Source organism: Camelina sativa, chromosome 9 (genome assembly GCF_030686135.1).
Source record: "Camelina sativa cultivar CO46 ecotype springtype chromosome 9, ASM3068613v1".
NCBI classification, from domain to species: domain Eukaryota; kingdom Viridiplantae; phylum Streptophyta; class Magnoliopsida; order Brassicales; family Brassicaceae; genus Camelina; species Camelina sativa.
The window spans coordinates 9,476,722-9,490,582 of record NC_141888.1 but is presented as its reverse complement, the minus strand read 5'-3'; the positions used below and the strand labels follow the sequence as shown (position 1 = coordinate 9,490,582).

General features: G+C 39.6%; 1 non-coding gene across 1 annotated transcript; it reads left to right on the top strand.

Moving 5' to 3' along the window:
- Positions 1–13,444: 13,444 nt before the first annotated feature.
- On the top strand, positions 13,445–13,551 carry LOC147937968 (small nucleolar RNA R71). Its single transcript, XR_015567552.1, has one exon. It is a non-coding gene; the product is annotated as a small nucleolar RNA R71 (small nucleolar RNA).
- The last annotated feature ends 310 nt before the right edge of the window (positions 13,552–13,861 follow it).

Sequence of the window (13,861 nt, the reverse complement as noted above, 5' to 3'; positions counted from 1 at the left end):
AAATAAGTACGGCATTTATATAGATTTATCTTTTAATTTTTAAATTATATTCATATTCAATTATTCTTATTGATAAAAATTTTAACTAAAATCCCACGTAAAATCGCAAATAGATATAACAAAGAAATGTTATCTTAAAAAATATATATGTTGTATATCATTGAGTAAAGTAAGTTATATATTTATACTCAAAAGTTGGAATTATTATATTTGAGCTCAACAATTTCTGCTGATAAGAAATATTTTAAATTAAAATCCCACGCGTGCGCGGGTGCAAATTCTATTTCAAGTATAAATTCAGATTTCTATATTTATGAAATCTATATATGCAAAGATCATCTAGATTTGATCTAATTCAACCATGAACACTTTCTTAGAGAAGAAGAAAACACTAACCTTGATCCATTGCTTGATTATGCTTGATGATGGATCCAAGTCTTCAGCAATTGATTTTCTCTTCCCTTACTCCTTATTTCTTTCACATGATTTTTGATGAAGAAGATCACTAATCTCTCTTTCTGTTGTGTATTTGGTGTGGTAGTGTTTCTTACGTTATGAGAACACAACCGTTGCTGTAACGATTCAACAGCCACACATATATATACATGTATACACAGTAATCTTTGAAGAGTTGTACTGGTTCGTAATAGCACCCCTTAATAATGCATAGACATAACATATACATGTATATATATTACTTATATAATATAATTAAGAGAAGGGAAGAGGGTTATCAATACACCCAAATTCTAATTCATTAATCAAAACCGATTCATCACGATCATGGTGTCGTTCTTAATATTAGAATCCACAATGTTAAATATAAACTTGAACTTTATAATTAAACCGAAAGACACATAGGCCACATAGAATCTAATATAATAAAGTAGGGTTACACTCTCTAAGAAACTCCCTCCACCTGACACGTGTCACGCTCTAAATCCTTCTTTTTTTTTAACCTTCCCGACATATCTTATGCATTTGTTAATGGACTGTAACTGGGTTTGTTAATGGACTGTAACTGGGTTAATGTCACACAAATATTATGACGGAATCTCGGAGTAGTCTTCTCCTCTTCTCCAGCTCTCTCTCTTCCCCACTCCTCCATGCTTATTTGTTCATCTCCGGCAGATCCCCGTTGCCGATCTCCTCAATTCCTCTCTTTTTCTAAACAAATTTCTTCATTTCCTATTTGAAAGTGCGATATTAATATTCAGAGTTACAGGGTTGTGTGGATCTTTCTTTAATGGCGTCAAGTGATAAACAAAGAAGCCCAAACTTTACCTTCACCTCTCCAAGTATTGATCGGCTAAGTTATGTTTTAAAATCGATTCTGGCCATACCCATTTTGATTACGCCCGTAGAATTCTGTCAAGGTTACTTCTCTGATTTGGTTATAGAGTTATTCTCATGTTTTGATTCTTTTTTAAAGGTCGGGTCATGGTCGTGGGATCCTTTTTAGTTTGAATAATTGACCATTCGTTTCAGATTTAGGGGTCTTTTAATTGTTCTAAAATGATCATTGAGATAGAGACATAGGTAGTTTCAGCTTACTACATCGTGTCCTGTGAGAAAGATTTGTTAAGCTTAAACTGAAATATCATCTATAGTTTTGATCATCTATGTTCCGTATGTAGTTGACAAAGAAAGACCTAGACCCGTTTATCGCTTCTTCTGTGTTCGCTATGTTTCTAATGATCTTCTTCCCTTTTTCTCTCAGGTTTGTGAGAACCAAACTGTGTCTGGCTGGGAAGATTTTGGAATTACTCCTCAACCGCTTTCTCATAATGTTGACAATGGATCACTACAACAAGCAGCAATATGGACCGTGTAGGTTTTCTCTCATGAGACGTGCTTATATGTGTATGATTTGTTTTTAAAAATCTGACTTCTTTAGCTTACTTTGGTATGTTTTTTTTGTGTGTTGGAACCACCCTCAATGATTGTCAAATTTAATGAGCTACATACTACCAGAGGAAGGTATGCACTCATCTCATTCCATAGACCAAAAACAAACTGAGGTTTGTCAGTGACTCTTTAGTGTTGATCTGTTATTTTCTTCTTCTCTTCTTCTTCTCTTCTTCTTCTTCAGGGAGGTTTCTTTGGAATGTTGGCTTTAGGAGTTTCTGGTTATCGCCCTGATGAAGTTATAAATTTTATTAAACTTGCAGAAGAGGTCCATTAGAATCTCAAATGTATTTAGCATCTCTGTTAATATACTGGGCACTGCTTATTGTTGTTTCCTCCCATTTAACTGCAGGTTGCTTGGACTCGCTGGATAGAACTATTTCTTTACTGCAGGCCAGGTTAGTAAACTATTAAATTTGAAATGTCCTTAGGGTTTCCTCCCATTAAAACTAATTCTACCCTGATTTTATGCCTCTCCTTAATGGTTAAATGGCCTAACCACCGTGACTCCCTAATTACCTTCCTAAGCTCTATCACATTACTATTTTCCTGCCATAAAAGGTAATTCAACCCTGATTATATGACTTTACTTAATGGTTAAATCGCCTAACCGCTGTGTTTTCCTAATTACCTTCCTGATTATTTGCCTTCTCTTAATTGTGCGATCCGTTACGATTTCACCATAACTTACTAATTACTACCCCAATTTAAAGCCTTACCTTTTTACATATATATTTGATTTCATCCCTCATGAAATTTAAAACCCAAACAACCCTTCCTCCGACCTAAAAAAACACAAATGTCTTCCAAAGATCCTCCTTCAGATAGCCCTATTTTCTCCTATCTCAAGCTTGATGAAATTACCGAGTCTATAGACACACCAACCATCCTCATTCGTCTACTCCATTTCTGGGATGCCCGTGATTTCAAACGCAACAATCTTCTTCTTAGTGTCGAGTGTCTTCTTCTGGATGAGGAGGTACAGCTTTTATTCTTCCTGATTCCAAATTTGGAACATTTTAATCGTTATATTTATTTCTAATAAACACTTACACTTACAAAATTTCCTTCGCTAGGTTTCCTCTCATAAGACATGCTTATATATGTATGATTACTTTTTTAAAATCTCTCTTCTTTAGCCAACTTTGGTATGCATGTTTTTTTTGTTGCATCAGCCTCAATGATTGTCAAATTTGATCAGATACGTACTACCAGAGAAAGGCATCAGTGGACATTGTGATGACTTGCTAGAGCGCAAGACCATTTATGGTTTATGGTATGGAGACCCACATTTGTTTTTTTGTTATGTGTTTCTTAGGTTTTCCCTGTCTCACTTTCTCATAATGAGTGGGAGAATAATTCGTATGTTTTCTCTCCTTCAGCTGGGAATGAATTTCGAGACAACCAGGACGCAGGTCTTCTATCCTTTATGCTTTTCCGTTTGACTCAGAGAAGAAACGAGGTGGTGTTGCTGTTAAAAAAACAGTAAATATCTGCTTCTTCCCCAGTCCATCGTGTGTGTTAGTTCAATTTCATGTTTGATTTTGTTGTTTTTCATTATAATTAGAGAATAATTTGATAAAATGTACACTGACTCACTCAATGTCTCTTCTCTTTTCGTCTTCTAATTGATGAATTAGGGTTTCCACGGGCGCTTCATATTCGAACGAGCAAGTTAAGGTATACAAATCCTAGGGTTTATTTTTTTTTAATGTTAAGGTAAGACATCTTCTCTTGTCTTGTCTTTGTCTTCTAACTCAGGAGGATTTTGGTGCCTGGTGAGGATCGGAGGACGTTGGTTGTTTTGTTTCCGTGGTTGGTGTCTCTTCTTCTGGTTTGACCGACGGCCAAGTACATGTTTTAAAAATATTAGGGTTCTTTTTTTTCAGGGTTTCTCTTAAAGTCGTTGTTTGATTCAGACTTGTAAAATTAACTAATATGGTATTAATCTAATTCTGTATATGTTGTGCAGGTCGGGTTGAAGAATGAAGACTGACTAAGGTAAGTTAACTCTGTTCTCCTCTCTTTGTTCCTTTTTACTTGGATTTTTGAGATTTACCAAGTTATACTACTAACCCTGCTTCTAATGTTGTTTTCTCTTTCTCGTTTCAGCTGATTTGATGGTTGCTGCAGTAGCACTTGGGATAACAAAAACAGAGGTTTGTCACAGGTAATTTTTCACTTAATATATGAGATTTTCCTTTTCGATAATGACTCTTAGTGTTGTTATGATGCTTTCTTCTCCTCTGCAGCTGTCAGTGACTACAGACTGTCTCTCCAACTTCAAAACTTGAATGGAGGAAGCATTGCATTTCCAATGGTTCTTATCACAGGTAATTTTAAGTTTTTTTTCACTTTATATGTAAATTTTATATAATGACTCTTTAGTGTGTGGATCTGATACTTTCTTCTCCTCAGCAGCTGCTGTCAGTGACTACAAACAGTCTAACTTTAATGATGAAAAGAGAAACATACATCTGGAGTTATAGAATTATGAGACAATGAGATCTGCCACCACTATTTTCCTTTGCTTCTTAGGTTTTCTCTGTTCACTTTCTCATATGGCCTGTTGGATTTTCTTTCTCGACAACTTTGTGGGTATGACATTGTTTCTTTCTCTATTATATTCAGATGGATAAATTGGCATTCTTCACTCCTAAGATGTTGGCTTTAGGAGATTCAGGTTATGGCCCTGATGAAGGTTAAAAGTTTATTTAACTTGCAGGAGAGGTACATTAGAATCTCAAATATATGTAGCGTCTCAGTAAATTTTCTATTGTGAACACTCAATTCTTACCAAAACTATCGCTAAAATATTTGCTTCCCAAAATAAAATATCCCAAACCCCTCTACTAATTACTATACGAACATAAGTTAGCAGTTTCGAAATTTGAATTCCATATCAAAATTAATAAATACCCGGGATCTCATCTCCTAAAGCTTGCCAATGAACCAGCTAGAATCAATGTCCAAGTTACTAGTATTATGATGCAAGTTGAATGAGCTGTACTTAAAGATTTTAGACAAGCCTATCACAACCTTTACTGATTTGAGTCTTAGATATCCACATGCATTCAAATCAACCATTTCCTTTAACATTCATTAATCAAGAACATGAATCAATCTTATGCAATGCTTAAACTCATTTGGCTTGGTAATAAAGGTTTTGAGACAACGATGGTCTCTTTTAGAGTGGGGCTTATCAATATCAAGGTTCTCTCATAAAAAATGGATTGAGCTTTAAAAGAATGCTAAAGGTAAGAACACTTAGACACATACAAGAACAAAACCTTGTCTACCCAAAGGCACCCAAAGTGTTTATCCTATCAATCTAAACCCAAATGATCCTAGTTCTACCCTTTAACTTCTTCACTTCTCTTTCACCCTTTTCTCTTTTGATTTTTAACTCTTAGGAGAGGTTTCTTATTTGATCTTTGTAGCGGAATGTGGGATTCTTTCTTATTGCTATGGTTCTCTTTTCTTCTTATTCTTAAGACATAAAAGCATTTTGCTATACTCTTCTTTTCTTTCTTTCTTTTCTTTAACTAGAACCAACTTTAACAATCTTATACTTCCCATTCTTTCACTAGACTTTGATTTTACTTAAACACATTCCCCTCCTAAAGACTCTACCTTTTCTTTCTCTTTTTCCTCTTTTCTTTTCAAAACAGCCAAGTCCCAAACCCAACAAGTTAACCACCTAGTCCTATCTAGTTTGAAAATTGCAAACTAGAACTACACAAGGCTTTACTCTTGTCAGTTCAAACCTAACACTTTCTACCAAGCTCAATCCCAAAAGGCCTTACACACACAAGAATAAACATGGCTTGAAAGAAGGATTGGTTTAGGGGTAGGGGAAACTGATTTAAAAGTGAAATCAGCTACTCGGATCAACAAGAGTGGTAAAAAGGAGAAAGATGATCCAAATATGTATATGGTATCCATGAGTTTAAAGCAATTCACAAGTTGATATTTAACAGTCAAAATTAGGTTCTTATAAGTAGGAAATGACATCAAATCACAACATGTTTCAATTTAGACCAAATGCAATGCCGGAATTCAAGGCTTGGTTCCATTTTATGCTTCTAACTACTCAACTAGCATCAAAGTACTATTAACTTGGGCATTGATCCTAGTTTGGTGAATCTAGCAAGCTAACAAGGCAAAACTCATCATAGATCTCTAATGCAAATATTAAACAGTCCTACATGAAACATGCTAAACAAGATCCTAATATGCAATGCAAACTACATGAACACTCTTTTTTTATAAAGATTTTGCAAAAAAATTTCAAATTTTTAGGGGTTTTCTATGCCTTAGATGCAATGCAAATACTAACATAATGATGCTAAAAATTTGAAATAAGAAAAGAAAACACAATGTCAAATGGTATCTCAAACCCTCCCCCAAACTTTATTCACACAGTCCGCTGTGTGAGAGAAATTTGAAAGGGGATTCAAGATTTAAAACAAAACACAATGTCAAATGCAATGGTATTTACAAGGAAGGTGATAGTGTTACCTCATGGATTGTGGAAGAAGCTATCCACATCCTCATTCATGCTGTCAAATGTGTAGTTGGGGTCTTATTGTTGACTTGGAGAAGGAGACTGGGGCAACTCAACTATTGCAATCGACTGGCACTCGGTCGAGTGTGGGGGGGGGGGGGGTCGAGTTAGACTGCGAGTTGTAAAATTCTGACCTTGCTGTTGGTAGAACTGGTGCAAGAGTGCTGGATCCATGAAGTATTGGGGTGGGAAGGGAGGGTAACCTGGATAGCCTGGATATGCTGCTGGAGCTGGGAAGCCATAAGGAATTCTGGGTTGGAACTCGGCCGAGTGCATCTGGGGTACTCGGTCGAGTGGCTGCTCGAGTGAACCGGTTGAGTGCCTCGAAAATTGTTGTTCTCGGCTACTTGAACTTCTCCTCCTCTGAATTGGCTCGTACATTGAAGCGCTAGCTTGTTCCACAGGGTTTTCAGCTCTTGAGAGTGCTCTAGTTGAGCTACACCTCCTCAATGGGTTAGAATGGCTTGGTGATGAGTTTGCACTCTTCAGTTCAGCAATCTCCCTCTTTAAGCCCTTGATGGACTTAGTCATTCTTCCCACCTTCTTCTTCAGCTTTTCAAATTTATTCCCATGCCACTTGCTCCATCTTTGTAGAAGTGTCAGCCTCTTGTTAGTCTCCCTCACTCCTCTATTATCTCTAGGGGTTGGCTCATATTCTTCAAAGTGGAATTGCTCTTCCCCATCAGCCATTTCTACATCTCCAGCTTCATCAACTCTAACTTGAGCTGTCCCATCAAACAAGAACTCATCAGCTGGCCAAAAGTCAATGTTTGCTCCATCTTGTATGGTGGTGAACTCTTGATTGGGTAGGACAAGTTGTCTTTTCCCAATTGTTGGAAGCTCAAAATTGAAAAGGTGATTTCCTTTATGCTTCTCCTTGGCTAGTATGAGAGTGGAGGTGAGATAGCTTGAATCAATCCATCTTGGCATGACCTTCTTTCCTCTAAGTGGCACCTTAGCAGCTTGTAGTATTGGAGTGATAATCCCTCCAATGGTTAGGGCTCCCATTGAACCTTTGTTGTGCAGTTTGCCCACCCAACTTCTCAAATATATCATGTGGTCAATGAGCACCATTTCAAGATCAGTTCCCTCTTTGCTTCCAAGGATGATGCTGTTGAGTGCCACATCAATCATCTTGAGCTCACCCTCATTCACATTTCCAGTTTCCTTCCTAGCAAAAAAGGTGTTTACTAAGGTCTTGTGAAAGTACCTTAGGACTGGGCTTCTTATCTTGGAACTCTTGGTCTTGGAGGATGAGTATGTGATGTTATCTCCAATGGTTTCCCAAACAGCATAGAGCTCTTCTCTTGGTATGACCATGCTCCTCTCACTACCAACTTCAAAGCCAAAGATATTGGCTATCTTCTTCAATGACAGCTCATATTTCTTGCCCTTGATAGTGAAGTCAACATGACCAGCTCCAAGCTCATTATCCTTCTCTATGTAGCAGTGCAACTTGATTGTGGCTAGAAACTCACAGCTTTCTTCTTTATACCCTTCCATGCAAAGCCCCATGAACTTGCTTAGGTTGCACTTCTCAAAGAGATATTCCACATCTTCATCAATGCCTAGCTTCTCCATGGTTTCCTTGTGTGGGTATCTAGTCCCCAAGAACTGCATCCTCTTGAAGGCTTCATAAAGCTGCCTTTGAGTCAAGCCACAAGATTCTTCTTCTCCATCATCCTCTCCCTCTTCTTCTTCATCTTCTTCTTCACTCTCTTCTTCAACCTCCTCTTGTTCAACCTCAAATGCTGGCCTCTTCCCCTTGGCCTTGTGTCTCCTAATGTGCTCCCTAAGAGTGAACTCCATCTCTTCTTCACTCTCAGTTCGCTCAGGATCTTCCTCAGCTGACTGATGCTTCCCTCTCGCAGCCTCACTCGACTGCCTACTAGAGCTAGCACTCGGTCGTTTGCCTGCTCGAGTGGTGGGTCGAGTGCTTCTGGCAGCTTCTTTCCTTGATGCAAGGTGAGCATCACGACGGCCTGGAGAGCGATCAGCGACTTGTTGAGACATTCTTGTGATCCTTGAAGACATTCTTGAAGAGAACTTGAAACGAATAGACTTAAAACTCAAAGATAATAGGTTAGTAACCCAAAAACAAAAAGAGCTAAGCTTTGAACAAAAAGATGAACTTGAGAGAGAATTTAAGCTAGATTTTAATTGTTTTGAGCAAATGAGAGAGTGTGAGAAGCATATGATCAAGTCAAGCTATATATAAAGAAGCTAAGGAGAGAAGGAGACAAGGGTGGAGCGTCCATACCATTCAAATTTGAAATGGGAATCTTTGACCTGCTTTTTGCTGCCACTCGACCCCACACTCGACCGCACGGTCGAGCTCCTTGACCAAAGTTTGAAATTTCAAAATTTTTCTTCTTTCTCTCCCTCCACTCGATCATTCAAGAGAAATGGGAATCGAGTGGGCCTTAGTTTCTTCACAACTCGGTCGAGTACCTCTTGTGGGCCGGTCGAGTAGGCCTGCGAGTCTACTTCCACAAGTCCAAATCTCTCCATACCCATCTACACTTTCATTAAAAAGCCTGCCCAACACAAACATAAAAGAAAAGAAATCAAAACTACAAGGAAAATAAAGCATATGTACAATGATACCTTAGGGACTTCCTCCCTAGTGAGTTTGTTTAAAGTCACTAAGCTTGACTTTTGATGCCTTTTCAGGCTTGGTTTAGAAACCAAGGAGGTGATGAAATCCTCCCTGGCACCACTTGATCAATGTGAAACTGATCCTTGATCATTTCACCCTTCACACATAACCCTTGTTTCTTCTTAATTTTGAGCCTTGGTCTTGCCTTCTTCAAAGACCTCTTGTTCAGCTTAACTTGGAGTTCTTTCACCAGCTCAGTCAACTCTTGAACTGAATCTTTCAGCCTTTCCACTGATTCCTTTTGAAGAGAGAGCTTAGCCTTTGGAGTTGCCACATCCCTTGAGACCTCATGACCACCTTTGTCTTTGATAGTGAAAGGTTGATCATCAATAGTAGGCAGGTTGGTTGGGTTATAGATGTCAAACTTCATGGTTATACCCTCAGCAATGTTCAAGGTTACAAGACCTTCCTTGACATCTATAACAGCTCCAACAGTGGCTAAGAATGGCCTCCCTAGAATGATAGGATCTTCAGGCTCCTTATCCATCTGTATTACCACAAAATCTGTATGAATTCTTGCCTTTCCTATCTTGACTGGAATGTTTTCCAGCTAACCAATTACATCCCTGTTTGATCCATCAGCTAGACATATGTGAAGGTTGGTGGACTTGAATTCAATGTGCCCAAGCTTTTGTGCTATAGAGTAAGGCATTACACTGATAGATGCTCCCACATAAGCACTGGTTGTAGTGAAGATAGCTAAGTGAGCAAGGCAGATAAAATGGACCTAGATCTTCAAGTTTAACTGGGATGATAACTCCCTCAAGCTCTTCAAGATCCCTCTTGTCTTGCTTTTGAGCCTTCTTCTTTGACAATTCAAGCAAAAAGTCCTGATAGAGAGGATATGGATCATACTGTTCCAAGGCAGGTCCTCTCTCTTCTTCTTGGTAAGCAATGATAACCTCTTGTATGGCCATCACTGTAACGCCCCCGAACCGTACTATGACCACCAAGGCCATCGGACAGCCCCGAGACGCTACTTGGAAAACGTTCGCCAACGACCCGTCCGGGTACAAGAACCAATCAAGCCCCTTAGCCGGACGGTCGCCGAGGTTCCCGACCACACGACCCGTCCTTAAGGCTTTACAACCCTACACACAAGCCTTGTGTTGAGCCGACTTGGACAAAGTCTATATCAGTATCACTCGTTTGAAATAAAAGAAATCCGATTTCATTAAAACTTAAAAGAGTTTACCACCGACGGTTACACAAAAGGTTAACAAGGCTTAGCGCAAAGTTTAGTTTGCAACAACACATACTTTGAATTTTACAATAGACACCAAAACAAAACTACTTCGGAGTCCTATCGTTCACCACGCCCTCTAGTTCCGTCTAGGGTTACCTGCAGCACAACAATATCATCATAAGTAATCTAAGATTACTTAGTGAGCTCAGGGTTCCTGCAGAGAAATAAACCCCAATCCCAAACCCCATTAACAAACATCATGCAAGCACAAATAACGACATGCAAGCATAAGTGGTCAACATGCAAGCAGCGATAAACAACATGCGAGCATAAGATACATCACCATAACCAATCAGAGATCACATGCGGAAGCTGATAAGCTAAGCAAAAACATCCTACAATCAATCGCAATTACATGCAATGACATGCAACGACATGCATGCTTAAACGCACAACATGCGACAACATAAACTTGCATTAAAACAAGAGTTTTTAACCAGTACTAGTTTATAGGGCCCGATATGCATCTTTTCCCCTAATCCCTCAAGAATCACCGAATCGCAACCACTAAGGCATGCGTTCAGATCTCACTCCAAGCTACACCGTCGTGTAGACAGCCTCGGCCAGGGTAGCGAGCCCAGTAACCTCCGAGCTCTTCGTAACCATCCCTACAAACACACGCACATGGGTTGCATGTCGCGGCTGCATGTGGTACGGAATGGGAAAGATGACAATACCAAGTTATACAACGCATAGCCGGAATTTCTCTCGGACTAATACGCATTATAACCTCACCTCCAATTATACTTGAGTTTATATGATTTAACTTCATAAATTTTCAAGTATTTCCAACCCGTTATCGCCCTTGTTACTAGAACATCTCGATCTAGCAACCAGCTTAACCTCACCTCACATGCAACTTAACAAGAAAAACATAGAAGAATTTCAAGTAAATGTATCTAAATGATTCATGCAAACCGTGCACTAGATAGATATTTTTAACCCTTTATCTAAGCCGGCAAGATATGTGCCTAAACTCACAGAATACCGTCGATGATTGGTCTCCTTTGGTGAAGCTTCCCTCACGGCACACTCGGATCTCCTCTTCGATTAGAATCGATTTCCTTATCGATCTAACCTTGGTTGATAGTCTCGTCTTGCTCCTTCTCTTCTTCTCTTCTTTCACTCGCGGCAACACCCTTCTTTCTCTCTTCTCTCTCGCTCACTTTCTCTCTCAAGTTTTCTCTCCTTACCCCTTCTTTACTTGTGTGAAAATGAGAGAGGTGAGGAGCTATTTATAGAGAACTTGGGCGGTGGAGGCAACCAATGCATGTGGAGTGTTCTCTTCTTCTTAGTGGTATTAGAGCATGTCATCACACTTGGAGAGATTTCGAGCTAGACACCCTGATTCCCACTAAACTCTCTCTTGATTTCTTTAATCACCCACTAAGCTCCACTAACCCTCCTTGGATTATTTAATTCTTCCACTAACTCCACTAACTTCTCTTGAATTATTTAATCTTCCCACAAAATCCCACTAACTCTTCTTTGATTAAAATAATCACCACTATCTCCCACTAATCCTTCAAGATTAAAATAATCTTCCACCAAGTCTCTCTTGACTTAGACAATTTGGTAGTGGGAAGACTTTTTAGTGGTTCGGTTAGCATTCTCGGTCGCTGATCGGTCAGCTCTCGGCAATTCTCGTCCGTCTCGGCATTTCCGGCAATTTTTTCTCGGATGCATTCGGCAGCTATCGGCAATTCTCGGACTTTCCCGGTCCCTCGGTCATCTTTGGGCAACTCGGCCAATTTTTGATTCGTCCAGATTTTCTCGGACTTTTCTTCATTAAACTTTCTTCTTTCCTTGTTGGCCTCTCTTTCTCACCTTTTGGCCTTGGGATTTCATTATGTAATTTACCTCTTGGTGAGGGTCATTACAATCACTTCCTCTTGTTTCTCAATCAAAACCTCTTCCTTCAAAGCCTTCACTTCCTCTTGTTGCAAAGCCAACATTTCCTTTCTCTCTATGATTTCCCTTAGTTCCTTCAGCTTCTGTGCTTTGAAACGTCCTGAGAATGGTAGAGGCGGTTTGTAAGCAGGAGTACTTAGCTGGTTTGACAACTTTAGAATCTTCAGCTCGATCGAGCACTCGAGCTGACACTCGGTCGAGTGCTTGCTCAAGCACATGGTCGAGTGCACTACCGGATTCAGTCTGCTTTGCACAATCTTCACTCTGAACTTCAAGAAATGACCAATCCTCCCCATCTTGAACTTCACTGTCCTCAGTGATTTCTTCCTCATGGACAAGGATGGCTTTTGCAGTGAACTCCCTTGGGTTTTGAACAGCTTTTCCAGGGAGTTGATTAGGCTTATGAGCTGAAGTAGAAGCAAGGTTGCTCTCCATATACTTCACTCTAGAGTTGAGACCTTCAAACTTCATGTTAAGATCATTATACTGGAATGTGAGCCTTTGGTTCAACTCAGCAAACTGTTTGGCTTCCTCAATCTTTCCATTGGTTTGCCCAATCAACAGCTGTTGCATCATTGCTCTTAAGTCTTGTTCCTGGCCTTGTTTAGTCTAAAACCCTGGAGGGGGACACAATTGAGGCTTGAAAACTTGATGATGCTGCTTGGGTGCATAGTTATTTTGCTGTTGAGGCTGTGGAGGTGGATAGACTTGATCTTGGGGATTTGCTACATTGGTGCTTCTATAGGAGAGGTTGTTGTTCTTGAACCCTCCTCCTTGGTTGTAGCCTTTGAATCCACCCTGGTTTTGCATATAGCAGAGCTCAGCAAACTCTCTCTCCCCCTCTTGAATTTGACACTCTTCCTCACCAATAAAGTTGATAGTCTTTTGTTGGCTAAGGAGGATTTTGTCTAGCTTTTCATTAACCATCTTCAAATCTTTCTTGTACTTGTCCTCTTGATCATTGGATGGGAACCTTATTGCTCTGTCATATTCCTCATTGTAATTGCCATCTGACTAAGCAAGGTTTTCAACTAATTCCCAGCCTTCTTCCACATTCTTGTTGAGGAAGTTACCATTTGAGGTTGTATCAAGAAGCATTCTGATCTTGGGGAACACTCCTCTATACAAAGTACTTAGTAGGGACTCATTGCTGAAGCCATGGTGACGACATTGAGTTTGGAATCCTTTAAACCTCTCCCAAGCTTCACAAAAGCTCTCATTATTCCTTTGTGCAAACCCAGAAATTTCATTCCTCAATCTAGCAGACTTAGCATTGGAGAAGAACTTGGCCAAGAAAGCCTTCTTGCAAGCATCCCATGTGGTGATTGCTTCAGTTGGAAGTGTCTTCTCCCATAGATGAGCTTTGTCTCCAAGTGAGAAAGGGAACAGCCTAAGCTTGAAGCCATCTTCACTCACACCATTGATCTTTGTGAGACCACATATCCTATCAAACTCATGAAGGTGATCTAGGGGATCTTCCATTGGCAACCCATGGAACTTGTTTGCCTGAATCATTGAGATCAATCCACTCTTGATCTCAAAGTTGTTGTTGGCAACTGTAGGAGGCACA